The sequence below is a fragment of the Giraffa tippelskirchi genome, chromosome X, assembly GCF_054371585.1.
Source record: "Giraffa tippelskirchi isolate mGirTip1 chromosome X, T2T-mGirTip1v1.2.pri, whole genome shotgun sequence".
NCBI classification, from domain to species: domain Eukaryota; kingdom Metazoa; phylum Chordata; class Mammalia; order Artiodactyla; family Giraffidae; genus Giraffa; species Giraffa tippelskirchi.
In genome coordinates this window covers 139364589-139379178 of record NC_137289.1, presented here as the reverse complement: position 1 = coordinate 139379178, position 14590 = coordinate 139364589, and the positions used below count along the sequence as shown (strand labels likewise).

The window sequence follows — 14590 nt, the reverse complement described above, 5'->3', positions numbered from 1 at the left end:
TGGGAGACCTGGGTTTGATCCCTGGGTCAGGAAGATCCCCTGGAGAAGGGCATGGCAACCCACTCCAGTATTCTTGTCTGGAGAATACCATGGACAGAGGAGCCCGGTGGGCTATACAGTCCATGGAGTTGCATTTGGACACAACTGAGTGACTAACACAGTATTTGTTGGAAAGACTATTTTAGATAGACATTCCTGATAGCTTACAGTGAACGATGTCAGATTCATGATCTCCAAAGAAGAAGATTTAGCTTTGGGACCAGAGACCAAGCTTGATCACTCAAGAGCTTTTGTATAGCAGAGTTTTATTAAAGTATAAAAAGGGGCAGAGAAAGCTTCTGACATAGACATCAGAAGAGATAGGAGAGTGCCCCCACTCCCTAGTCTTATCAAGGCCTTATATACTTTTACCAGACCCACTCCTACAACATACATCTTAAGTTAACAACATTAGAACTAACTACAGAAAGGTCTTACCAGACCCACTCCCACATAAGATTAGTCAGAAGGTTTCTGTTAAGAAGGAGAAACATGTCCTTGAGCAAGATACACTGTTGTTATATAATCATTAGTTCAGAGTTTAAAGAAAAACATTAAGCAAGATAAGTTGTTTTCTGTGTAATCATCAGCTCTGGGCTTAAAGTTAGTCTTCAAGATTGTTGTCATAACAACTCAGAGTTTAAGAAAAAGTTTGTCCTTTTTCTCCTTCTCAAGATTCCCGGACCCCTTTCTCCTGGAGGGCCCCAGACTCCTTATCAACCTACCTAAGAATTAACTCTCTCATTCCCAAAACATATTTATTACTATAGCATTTACATAAAAGTTTTATCTCACTTATGTTTACTTAAACTTTCATCATATTGTTCTTTTCCTTGCTGAAAAATTTTCAACAGATATAATAAGGTGTTCTTTGCTCTCTAGTAAACTTAGGTACAACAGAAGTGTTAAGTATAACACTGATGGGCTTCTCTGTTGGCTCAGTGGTAAAGAATTCACCTGCCAATGCAGGAGACATGGGTTTGATCCCTGGTCTGGGAAGATTTCACATGCCATGGGGCAGCTAAGCCCATGGGCCACAACTATTGAACCAGCGCTCTGGAGCGTGTGAGCCACGATCTCTGAGCCCACATACTGCAGCTACTGAAGCCCTAACATTCTAGAGCCTGTGCTCCGCAACAAGAGAAGCCACAGCAATAAGAAGCTCGTTTGCCACAACCAGAGAAAAGCTTGAGCAGCAACAAAAACCCAGCACAGCCAAATAAAATTATTTTTAAACAAGTATACCAACTGATGACTCTAAAGACATGCCTATGTTAATCACACTAACAAGCTTAAGCTAGCTAGCTTCAATACTAGATATTCAGTAACTACTGAGTATTTCTCAGGCCACATGAACCTGAAATTTATTCAAGCCAGTCTTTTATATTTCTGAGAATTTAAACAAACGTTAAATTTCTTTTAAACCAATTAAACAGTTCATCCATGAACCCATCTTGGCAATGCCATTTGGAGACACTTTAAAAGGTACGCATAGGCATACATTTATCTATATAGAGAAAGAGATCTCAGTTTTCCTGCTAAAATGTAATAAGACCTTTTTGAGTGAAATAATGCCACCTGCAGCAATATAAATGGACCTAGTGATCATCATACTAGGTGAAATAAGTCAGAGAAAGACAAATTTCATATGATATCACTTTTAAGTGGAATCCATAAAAATGATACAAGTGAACTTATTTATAAAACAAAGAGATTCTCAGACATAGAAAACAAATTTATAGTAACCAAAGGTGAAAGGGGAGGTAGGATATATTAGGAGTTTGAGATTAACAGACCCAAGCTACTATATATAAAGCAGATGAACAACAAGGTCTTACTGTATAGCACAAGGAACTATATTCAATATCGTGTAAATAAACTAATGAAAAAGAACCTGAAAAAGAATAGATGAATACCTCAATCAGTTTGCTATACACCTGAAACTAATACATTGTAAATCAACTATACATCAATTAAAACAATAAAAGATAAAAATAACTCTTAAAATTAAAAGTCCTCTTTTTTTCTCTTCACTCTGGGATCACAGATGATTACAGTTCCAGAGAGCCCAGGTAGATCACATATATTGCAAAGTCACAGGAAGAGAAACACCAATTCTTTCTAGAAAGCTAACTTCCTCTGAGGGCATATGGAAAAACCAGTCTTAGAATGTCAAAAGAATCCCATCTTGGACACTTTCAGGGATTTTTTTTTTCAGTTTCTAAAAAGCCAATTCAGTATAAGCAAATAAAAGTAATATACAATAATATATATTACTCATTCACATGCATGTGCCTCACTTTCAGAGGAATAAGAATTGGCATTCAAGTTAACCTTCACCTCATCTATTAGCTCAGCCTCCGTGGCCTTTCCCAATATAAAGCTGTGGGCACCTGCCAGCGCACAGCTGTAGCCACTTCGTTTTCCCATCATAATGATGCCAATATCTCCGCTGTGGCCTTGGGGTGTCTATGAGTCCTCACTACTCTCTTGGCCTCACATTCATCAAGGACAGCCGCCCCAGAGTCCCACATGCTAGTGAACGGCCACCCCAGGATTTCCCCTGCAACTATCAGGCAGATTGCAAGCAGCTTCTTTACCATCTGGAACTTTCAGGCCCCACAAGCTAAGTGACACTCCGTAACTTTCAGAATCACCCCTGAAATTTTCAGGCCCCACAAGCTCGGTGACGCCTAGCAACTTTCCGTTCCCCCATCCTTATTTCCCAACATCTCGGCACTCATCGGCATTTGCTTGGTCTCCTGGCGGCTCTACCAATTGTGCTGCACCCCACAGGCCTACAAGGCCTGCACTTGCCCAGTTTTAAGACCAAAGAAAAGGCCCAGAGTCGGCGACGGAGACACGGTTTAATGGCTGGGGGAGCCTACCTGTCTGAAGCAAGGTCCTGGAACAACAACCTGCGTGTGCAGCGACAGACAGTGGGCAGAACATGGCAGCAGGCTATGCTACGCTCCTCCGGAGAGAGGGAGGGTCTGGGTTACAGCCGAAACTGACATCAGGTTGGCTCATCAGTTACCATGGAAACCAGCTGAGGGGCATGTCCCTCATCTCCCCTTTGATAAGCTATCAGGTGGAGATGTTTGACCTAAAGATCAGATGGAGCAGGCACTGCCCAAGCAGGGGATGTACAGAGAGCAAGACAACAGCCATTTTGGGTGGCCTGACCATACAGACTCTCTCTAAGCATGAAACGGCCATGCCCTTCTGTAATAATATTAGAAATTAAACATCACGACTAGGAACAGTGATTATGAGAGGAAAAGTGCTGTGTTTTCAAACTACATAAGGAACTGTAGTCACAGTTGGCTGAGTAAATGAAGTCGTTTTAAGTTTCTGGGGTGGTTTTTACAGTGTGATGCTGGGACTTGCTTATATTTATAAGCCCTCCAAGGTTGAGGACTCCTGATGTTTTCCCTGTTTTGTCCAACAGCTTGGTGAACTTGAACCCTGAAAGCAGCTCTCCACCACGAGTATGTCCTCAGGCCAAGCTTGCCCACTCTCCCTGGTGTGCTTAGAGGCAACTCGGGTATTATGGGGCCACCTTCTCTGGCTTTAGGGGTGCTGTCAGCACTGAGGGGAAAACCTTAAGATATAGGGGGAAAGAAAATGAATCCTTTTGTCTAAAAAGGTTCAATTCCTGGAGAAAATGGGAAATATCAAATTGTGAGAGAGAGGAAGCAAACTGTCCACCAAGGTTTGTGCATCCTCCCTACCCTGGTGTGTGTGTGTGTGTGTGTGTGTGTGTGTGTGTGTGTGTGTGTGTCTGTTAGTCACTTAGTTGTGTCTGACTCTCTGTGACCCTATGGACTGTAGCCTGCCAGGCTCCTCTGTCCATGGAATTCTCCAGGCAAGAATACTGGAGTGAGTTGCCATTCCCTCCTCCAGGGGATCTTCCCGACCCAGGGATCGAACCAGGGTCTCTGGCATTGCAGGCAGATTCTTTACCATCTGAGCCACCAGGGAAACCCCCCTACCTTGGCCCTCCCCATTCCCTGGATCAGTCTCAGAACACTTATAAATACAAGCAAGTCTCTCACATACACTAGAAAAAGCCCCTCGGGGTTTAATTTTGCCAATATACCCCACTCCCCGTGAAGTATGGTCATTCATGGCTTGGCCAAGCTCTACCTCTTGCTTTTTCCTTCAGTGATATCAATTCTAACCCCCCACCCAGCAAACCACTGGGAAAGAAGCTGAGGAGACTATGCTACCCATGGAGCTACGGTGCGTGCCTGCTATGGGTCACAGATACGGCACAGTACGTGGAATCTGAGCTGAGAAGAAGCCTGCTAGGAGCAAATGTTGGGAAAGTTTGTGTGTGTTTTTTAATGTGTTTTTAAAACTGGAGTTAGGAGAAAGTGCCCCCAGAAAGGCACTAAATGATTAGCACGCAGCTTGGCACTTAAGAATAAACAAAATAGGTGAGATCCCTGACCTTAGACTGCTTCCTGTCTGTCTGGGAGGACAGCATTAGAAAACCCTGCTGCTGCTGCTGCTGCTGCTGCTGCTTAGTCACTTCTGTTGTGTCTGACTCTGTGCAATGCTATAGACTGCAACCCACCAGGCTCCTCTGTCCATGGGACTCTCCAGGCAAGAGAACTGGAGTGGGTTGCCCTGCCCTCCTCCAGGGGATCTTCCTGACCCAGGGATCAAACCTGGGTCTCCTGCATTGCAGGCAGATTCTTTACCACTGAGCCACCAGGGAAACCCAAAAAAACACATGTATTTGGGTAATTGATGAGTGAACAAAAGGAGGCAAAGGTGAAGTAGCCATGAGAAGCATGACATCTCTAGAAGATTCCAGTGTGTGTTTGTATACAGATGTGCTTATTTGCTTGGAAGACATTTGGGAAGAGAAATACAAACATGTTTACAGGGGGGCATCTATGGGTAGGTAGGATTCTGAGTATGTTTCTTTTCATTTTGCTTATCTTTACTTTCTGATTTGTCTGTAGTGTATGGCTTTTATAATTATTGTTTAATTACAAAATCACAGGCCATATCATGTTTACATCACTGTGGAAGATAAAAGGAAATAACACAGTGCCATTTAGTGGGAGGCAGAAACAGCAAAACCTTAAGAAAAAAGCATAGCATGTGTCAGGAAACCAACTTAATTTAATATTATGTATAAATAGATTAAACACACGCCCATATTAAAAAGATTCAAGGATGGATCTTAACAATTATGTGGTTTTACCTACCGTGTCCTTTGCTTTAGACACTAAAAAATAAAGGGCTGGACAGAAACTGATCTGCAAATAAACAAAAAGTAGGCCACAAAGATAATACTAATCCCTGCAAGGTAGAATTACAAGCAAAAAGCAATCAATGCATCAGAAGTCCTTATGTTGGTAAGAGGTTCAAGTACAGGGATGACAGATTATTAACTTGTGTATAACCAATTACACAAAATCAACAGTAAAAAGCAAAACCAGAAAGACCATATGCATAATTTAATAGAATTGCAATAGGAAAAAAAAGACTTTATTGTGTCTTTCAGTTTTTGACTGAAATAAAATTAAAAGACAAAATTAAAGGGGAGATACTGGTATAACTAAAAAGGCATTATCTATAGGCATTAGATTTAAAAAGAGGATTCACTGTTAACAAGAATCCATGGAGCTTTCCCCAAATGAGCACACACTAAGCTACATAGAAGACTATGAAATACAGGTAACAAAGTTAGTACAGGCTACGGGCTGGAGCGTAAAATTTAGATCTTAATGAAATACTTCTCAAATGGTAACAAGAAAAATAAGCACCCCTACCTTTCTAGTCACAGCTTCTTTCCTGAACTTTGTCCTGGAGTTCTAGGCCCGGGTATGTTCCTGTCTACTGATGTCTCTACCAGCAAGTCCACAGGCATCTCCTCATCACACCAGAATCTTCCCCCATTTTCCCTTGCAGACGTGCCCCTCTCCAGTCCCTGCGCTGTGAACAGCACCTCGCCCACTGCTGCATCCGGGCACCTGACAGTGACTGCCAGTGTTGTCCTCAGCTCCTCATTGCCGCCTGTATCCCTGAGGTCATCTGATCCCCCATATCCTGCCTCTCCCAACTCTCTCTTGTCTGGGCCCCCCAATCTGTTATTTCCCGAGTTTTGCTGCCAGATGACACTTCAAAAATGCTAAATTTCTTTCCTGTAAGCACTTCCAGGGCTTACACACTTATTTATTATTGTATTCCGAGGATTTAGCATATTGTTTCCACATAATAGGTACTTGGATGTTGGTTAAATAAAAAAAGAAAGAACACAGAAGCAAATTTTCTTAAAAATCATGGCTCTTTCCAGTACATCTCCCAGGTTACAATAAAACAATTTTTACTGATGCTTATACTTCATTAATGCAGTGTGGCTCACTGCTACCACCATGGAGCAGCTCAGATACGTTTGAACGGTAGTGGGAGATGGCTGATCCAGAGGACTCTCCAGGCAAAGACAGGCCCAGAGATTTTGGTCTTGTAGAATTTAAAAAAATAATCCCTAATCTTTATGAATATACTGAACAATTTATCATAGACACAAACCAAGTGTGTATATGTGTGCGTGTTTAGGATTTAAAGATGTAACTATGAGCTGTAAACACTTAAAACAAGTTTAACAAAGCTGTCCCATGTCCTACTGACAACTTCTATGTCTGCAAACCAGTTGCTGGAGGTGCCATTTTTATTGAGCCTGGCTAATATTTTTCTATGCTATTTAGGATGGAAGTGAGAAATAGATTTAAGGGACTAGACCTGATAGACAGAGTGCCTGATGAACTATGGACGGAGGTTCGTGACATTTTACAGGGGACAGGGATCAAGACCATCCCCATGGAAAAGAAATGCAAAAAAGCAAAATGGCTGTCTGAGGAGGCCTTACAAATAGCTGTGAAAAGAAGAGAAGCGAAAAGCAAAGGAGAAAAGGAAAGATATTCCCATCTGAATGCAGAGTTCCAAAGAATAGCAAGGAGAGATAAGAAAGCCTTCTCAGCGGTCAATACAAAGAAATAGATGAAAACAATAGAATTGGAAAGACTAGAGATCTCTTGAAGAAAATTAGAGATACCAAGGGAACATTTCATGCAAAGATGGGCACAATAACGGACAGAAACGGTATGGACCTAACAGAAGCAGAAGAGATTAAGGAGAGGTGGCAAGAATACACAGAAGAACTGTACAAAAAAGGTCTTTATGACCCAGATAACCATGATGGTGTGATCACTCACCTAGAGCCAGACATCCTGGAATGTGAAGTCAAGTGGGCCTTAAGAAGTATCATTACGAACAAAGCTAGCAGAGGTGATGGAATTCCAGTTGAGCTATTTCAAATCCTCAAAGATGATGCTGTGAAAGTGCAGCACTCAACATGCCAGCAAATTTGGAAAACTCAGCAGTGGCCCCAGGACTGGAAAAGGTCAGTTTTCATTCCAATCCCAAAGAAAGGTAGTGCCAAAGAATGCTCAAACTACCGCACAGTTGCACTCATCTCACATGCTAGTAAAGTAATGCTCAAAATTCTCCAAGCCAGGTTTCAACAGTATGTGAACTGTGAAATTCCAGATGTTCAAGCTGGTTTTAGGAAAGGCAGAGGAACCAGAGATCAAATTGCCAACATCCTCTAGATCATCAAAAAAGCAAGAGAGTTCCAGAAAAACATCTATTTCTGTTTTATTGATTATGCCAAAGCCTTTAACTGTGTGGATCACAATAAACTGTGGAAAATTCTTCAAGAGATGGGAATACCAGACCACCTGACCTGCCTCTTGAGAAACCTGTATGCAGGTCAGGAAGCAACAGTTAGAACTGGACATGGAACAACAGACTGGTTCCAAATGGGAAAAGGAGTATGTCAAGGCTGTATGTTGTCACCCTGCTTATTTAACTTATATGCAGAGTACATCATGAGAAACACTGGGCTGGAAGAAGCACAAGCTGGAATCAAGATTGCCGGGAGAAATATCAATAACCTCAGATATGCAGATTACACCACCCTTATGGCAGAAAGTGAAGAGGAACTAAAAAGCCTCTTGATGAAAGTGAAAGAGGAGAGTGAAAAAGTTGGCTTAAAGCTCAACGTTCAGAAAACTAAGATCATGGCATCTGGCCCCATCACTTCATGGGAAATAGATGGGGAAACAGTGTCAACAGTGTCAGACTTTATTTTTTTGGGCTCCAAAATCACTGCAGATGGTGATTGCAGCCATGAAATTAAAAGACGCTTACTCCTTGGAAGGAAAGTTATGACCAATCTAGATAGCATATTAGAAAGCAGAGACATTACTTTGCCAACAAAGGTCCATCTAGTCAAGGCTATGGTTTTTCCAGTAGTCATGTATGGATGTGAGAGTTGGACTGTGAAGAAAGCTGAGTGCCGAAGAATTGATGCTTTTGAACTGTGGTGTTGGAGAAGACTCTTGAGAGTCCCTTGGACTGCAAGGAGATCCAACCAATCCATCCTAAAGGAGATCAGTCCTGGGTGTTCATTGGAAGGACTGATGTTGAAGCTGAAACTCCAATACTTTGGCCACCTCATGCGGGGAATTGACTCATTGGAAAGGACCCTGATGCTGGGAAGGATTGGGGGCAGGAGGAGAAGGGGACGACAGAGGATGAGATGGCTGGATGGCATCACCAACTCGATGGACATGAGTTTGGGTAGACTCAGGGAGTTGGTGATGGACAGAGAGGCCTGGCATGTTGTGATTCATGGGGTTGCAAAGAGTCAGACACAACTGAGCGACTGAACTGAACTGAACTGAACTATTTCATGCTAGGAATTAGCATTTAAAAATATAAATATAGAAAGTCAAAGTTGTGCTTGCTGTTGATAGCTCCTATAAAATACCTGATTCAATGTGCAAATATTAACCCTGTCAAGTTTACTCCTTTGTTTAAAAAAAACAGCTGTATTAGGGTACATTTCAAGTACATGTGAACATAGGAGTAGTGAAGGGACACCACTCAGCTCCAATATTTATCAGCTCATAACCTATCCTGTTTCATCCATACTCCCATTCACATCTCCCATTTCCATGTTCTTTTGAAGCAAATCTAATAGGTCATTTTGTGGCTCAGCTGGTAAAGAATCCACCTGCAATGTGGGAGACCTGAGTTTGAACCCTGGGTTGGGAAGATCCCCTGGGGAAGGGAAGGCTACCCACTCCAGTATTCTGACCTGAGAATTCCACGGACTGTATAGTCCATGGGGTCGCAAAGAGTTGGACATGACTGAGCAACTTTCACACACATGTATATCTAAAAGATAAACTTTTTTTTTTTTTTAGGATACATCTGTAATTTTATTACAAAACCATTCTTTTGGCATTAGTTGGGTACAGTGAGAGCACGATGTGAGTGTGGCAGAGCAGCTCTGATCTAACAACTGCATTCCCTGCTTTCTGAACTGGAAGGTAAGTTACTTATATCATTTACATACCTGCAAACATTAACACTGCAAATCCTGACACACAAACCATTTCGGGAGGAGCTGAGGCTAAGGGGTTAGAGTAAATGTTGATAAGACTACAAAAGTTCCTTTATGGGACTTTCTGTTTCCTCTCCCTCCCCCAAATTCTCTGCTTAAAAAAAAATCAAGTTACTTGGAACTAATCTGAATAGCAGCAGCACCCAAGGAGCATCACACTCAGTTCATGTTAAAAAGCAGTACCTGTGCATTGTATGTTTTACACCACAGGCGAAGGGAATGATCGCTCCAGTTTTTAACTCCTTCATTAGAGTCTCTTAAAAAAATAAAAGCATCCCATCAAGTTCGTCGAGATGGTGTTATTGCTGTACGTTAGTAGGTGGGTCACTTTCTGTGCTGTGTTTGCTTTGAAGGGATCTTCCAATATATCTCCAATATTCCTTTCTTATAGTGTCCTTTTCTTTAGCTAGGATTTCACATAACTCTAATGCTTTATTAAGAATGTCCTCCTTGTTGTCACATTGGTTTTCTAGCATGTCTTCATAGATATCCACGAGAAAGGCAATTAGGTAGGGAGAGCTGTGACTTGGTTATAAGTCAAGTAATTGATTTAACAGATTGGGATATTTGGAAAGACCACGATCCTGCAAAATCCCTTTCAAATAATTCCACGCACTTTCATTATGTGGGACTAGTTTGATCATTTCCAGAGTGTACTGGACTTCTCTCTCCGATATAGCACGATCATTGTAGCCCGTAGTGTTAGAAATTATGAAGTATCTTTGGTTCCAGACAGAGTTATTTCTCACATCCTCTTTGAGAAGTTGGTCTACATACTGCAGCTCATTATCCCAAAGTTTAAATTCCTGAATAACCCACTGTCGGTGTTGCCAGGCATGGTAGTTCTTTGCATCCTGAGTAAGAATATCTGCAATCAACTCAAGCTCCTGTGATGGGTCTCTCAGCCATTCCACCAGCACTCGCCTATGATGCCAAACTTGATAGTTTTTGGGCTGCTCCTCAATTATTGCCGAGATGTAGTTTATTTCCTCATGTAGATCCTTCTGAAGTGACTTTAAGAGAACTCTCCGGAAATGCCACACTGTGTAATTGGCTGCCTTTAACTCAATAGCATCTCTGGTTAATTTAAAAGCCCGCTCACTTCTCCCGTCGCGCGGCAGGACAGCCCGGAAATAATCATAGACGTCCTGAAATTTCTCACTATAAATGATCTGGACCACTGGATTGGGGCCATTATTCTGCGGCACTGGATCTATATCAGCCCATTCTGCTCTGTCCCTGTACAGGACATAGGTGGGCGAGTCCAGGCTCAGGAACCCGTCGTCCATAGGGGACGCCGCCGCTGCCGCCGCCTCTTCCTACGGCGGCTGGGGAGGCGGAGGAGGAGGATGCGGCTGGGGCGGCGGCGGTGGCTCCGGCTGACCTGGCTCCCCGCCCTGCGCGGCCTCCCCGACTTCGCCGGCGGCCGCCATCACTGCTCTGCCCCGGGCTGAGGAGGCGGCGGAGGCCCCGCCCACGAACCCGCCCCCAGCCCAAAGAGATAAACTTTTAAAAAGTACCATACCCTTATGACATTTTAAAGATTATTCATTTCTAAGAGCATTCTGCGGAGAAGGCAATGGCACCCCACTCCAGTACTCTTGCCTGGAAAATCCCATGGACGGAGGAGCCTGGTAGGCTACAGTCCATGGGGTCGCTAAGAGTCGGACACGACTGAGCGACTTCACTTTCACTTTTCCCTTTCATGCATTGGAGAAGGAAATGGCAACCCACTCCAGTGTTCTTGCCCGGAGAATCCCAGGGACGGGGGAGCCTGGTGGGCTGCTGTCTATGGCGTCGCACAGAGTCGGACACGACTGAAGCGACTTAGCAGCAGCAGCAACAGCATTCTGTACTGAGAGGAACCAGGGCTCCTTGGAGAAAGGACCGATCCTAGGACTGGGACAGGGAATATCTGAGTTGACTCTGGAGTATCTTGCAGTGTCAGAAGGATGTCCTCCCAAAAAGTACAGTGATGAGGTCTATCAAAGGGACATAGGAGCCACCTGAGAGAGCTTCCTGTGGCCAAGTCTGGAATGGTTTGAGCAGCAAAACAAAGGAGTATTGGATCATAACCCAAAGGATAACAAATATCCCTCAGTCCATACTGCTGTCAGCGATTGACTACATAAAGAAACAGGAGAAGGCAGACAAATCTGTGCAAAAGAATCCCAAATTATGTGGACACCCCCAAGGAGGTGGAGCGTTACTCCCCATTCCTTAAATGTGTGCTGTGCCGAGAAGTATGTGCTTCCTTCCAAAGAGGACAGTATGGAAAGGTGGAAAAGAGGAACTGTCCGGGGAAGAGGCCTGGCAAACACCCTCAGCCAGGTGATCAAGGTCAACATCAACAGTGAGAACTTCTGTTCATAATATGTACCCTTGATATGACAGGATGAGAATGGCCCCTTATCTCTGTGGTTTTCCTCCCCCAAATCCATGAGCCCAGTTTCATCATGAGGAAAATCATCAAACAAATCCCAATTGGGGAACATTCTGCAAAATACCTGACCAGTCCCTCCTCCAAACTGCCAAGCTGATCAAAAACAAGCAAAGTCTGAGAAACGATCACACTCTAGAAGAGCCCAAGGAGAAAGGATGAGTAAACATACTATGGGATCCTGGAACAGAAAAAGGTGAAAAGTGATGAAATGTGAATACAGTGTAGGCTTTAGTTAATAATAACATACCAATATTGATTCATTAGTTGTGGCAAATGTACCATAATGTAAGATATTAACAATGAGGGGAAATGGGTGTGGGTTCTCTCTCTACTATCTTAGCAACTCTTCTGTAAATTAAAATGGTTCTAGGGACTTCCTTGGGGGTCCAGTGGTTAAGAGTCTGAGCTCTCAATGGCAGGGGCATGGGTTTGATCCCTGATCTAGGAACTAAGATCCCACATGTCACACAACATGGCCCAAAAAGGGAAAAAAACTGTTTTAAATCAAAAGGTTATTAAAAAATTAACTATTCCCTTCTATGATCCTACACTCATGCAGTATTCTGCTTAAAGTCCTGATCTCTCAAATCTGAATTGTGAAAATCTTTGTCCAAAGTCCCAGTGAGATTCTGAAGGAGTGACTGCTCTTTCTTTAAAAGGAAAATATGCAAAGTTTCTTCGTGGTGCATGCAATATTTGATATGTGCAACCTGCTCCAGTAGTTATTTTTAGATCTCTCTGATGAGTGCTTGGGTCTTATTTTCACTTGTCTTTCCATGTTTGTTTGTGACTGAATGAGGTCAACTCCCAGGAAGAAGGAGTTACAGCATATGTTTAACGGAAAAGTTATGTATGTCCATGTAGATTGATTTCTTCTTTTCCTTTTCTTCCCTTAAAAAACAGTCTGTCGTTGCTTGCTTTTCCCATACGTGAGTATATATCTCATTTCTATATGGAAAATTGATGTAAAATGGACAATCACCATAGAAGTATCACCATTTAGAGGTGTTCATTAAGTGATGCTTACTGGTTTCCAATGGTGCACCTGGCTTTATTAATTTTTGTATAAAAATTACAGAAGTTAGCATGGATGCTGGCAAAATCAATAGCAACATTGCTATTAGAAGAAGTACAGGAATGTAAGGAATGACTCTGGTCAGAAAAAGAGCATCCTGATATAATCCCTTCCTGAAATGCTTGAGTTAGTCAGTGATGTACCTCCCCCCGCCCCTCACCATCAGGGGACTAAGAACAGAACCTGACCAGGATGGGGAACAGCAGTGCTCAGCATTGAGTTCCATTCCAGATATTGCCAGTGTTTATAGTACCTGTTAAGTGGATACACTCATGACCAGAGTGCAAAGGATTTTAAGCTTTATTATTATGTAATAAGTAAACTGCCTGATTAATAAGATGTGATTTTGGTCACTACGCTTACATCAGTCAGGATAAACTATGCTTTGTCTCTTAACAAACAAACCCTGAAATCTCAGTGGTTTTGCTTTTCTCCCAGGAAAAGTCTGATTTTCCAGAGCTACATCTTTTGTTTTTCTTTTTTTTTTTTGGCCTTGCCATGCAGCATGTGGAACCCACACCCCCTGCATCAGAAGCGCAGAGTGTAAGCCAGGGAAGTCCCAAGAGCTACCGCTTCTTTTGTGATTCCGCCCATGGCCTCCAAGAATCTTTTTGTTGCCCAGAGCTGACATGTGGCACTTCTACTTGGAACCCACTAGTAGAACTAGTTACACAGCCCTGCTTAAGTGCAAGAGAGTTAGTTAGAGTGGTTTTAACAAGAAAAGTAGGAAGAAAATAGAAGATTCCGTGAAGATACAACATGGCTTCCACCACAAGGCTTTAAGGATTTTTTTCAAGCTAAAATGATTGCAGACATGCTTTGGGGCTGGACCAGGCTGGTGGCCTAACTGGGAGAAGCTGGTTGGGTGGAGTGCATAGGTGTGCACAGGTGACTGGAAGGAGCTGTGTCTGACTGGAGCCCAACTGTTGCCATGCAAGGTTCTGAGTCTTATGTTACAGTTCTTCCAGTTTTTCCAAAGCAAGTGGAAAAGCAGAGTTTAATGTGAAATCTCCCGATTTTAAAATGTAGGCTTAAGTATATGAAAATATAAGGCCAAACAAAATGTGCTTGCAGGTCTCACTGGACCTATGTACCACCAATGTTAAGATCGTAGTTAGCTCTTTGGCCCAGGAACTTGGGATCTTAACTGACCCTTTATTTCTCTGTGAAGTAGAGCTGATCCCACATTTCTAAGAATCAGGCTCTGCCTGGGAGCATCCCCTCTGCTCACCCTGGTTCAGGTTCAAATCCATCATCCTCACACAAGCTCAGCTGACCACTGAAGCACTTTGAGCCACACTTAAAGGACAAGCTCCCCTGCATTCTAGGTCATTGCCAGGCTAGGACATCTTCAGGCATTGGGGGAAACCACAAAGTATTGAGAGAAACTGAAATAGGAATGGGTGTTGGGGTGTCATTATGAACTTGGAATGGGAGGGCTCATATGTCAGTTTCACATGAATCTCAAGAACTGTAGGTGGGAATTAAAAGATTATAAATGGGGCAGGGGTCACACTAGCAGACCTACATTGTGGACGGA

General features: G+C 43.0%; 1 protein-coding gene and 1 pseudogene across 2 annotated transcripts in view; both read right to left on the bottom strand.

Moving 5' to 3' along the window:
- RAI2 (retinoic acid induced 2) overlaps window positions 1–14590 on the bottom strand; it is a 482439-nt gene that overhangs the window by 21958 nt on the left and 445891 nt on the right. The window lies entirely within an intron of this gene.
- On the bottom strand, window positions 9317–10984 carry LOC145536105 (protein farnesyltransferase/geranylgeranyltransferase type-1 subunit alpha pseudogene; annotated as a pseudogene). The gene has a single exon (XR_014075652.1). The product of XR_014075652.1 is annotated as a protein farnesyltransferase/geranylgeranyltransferase type-1 subunit alpha pseudogene (transcript).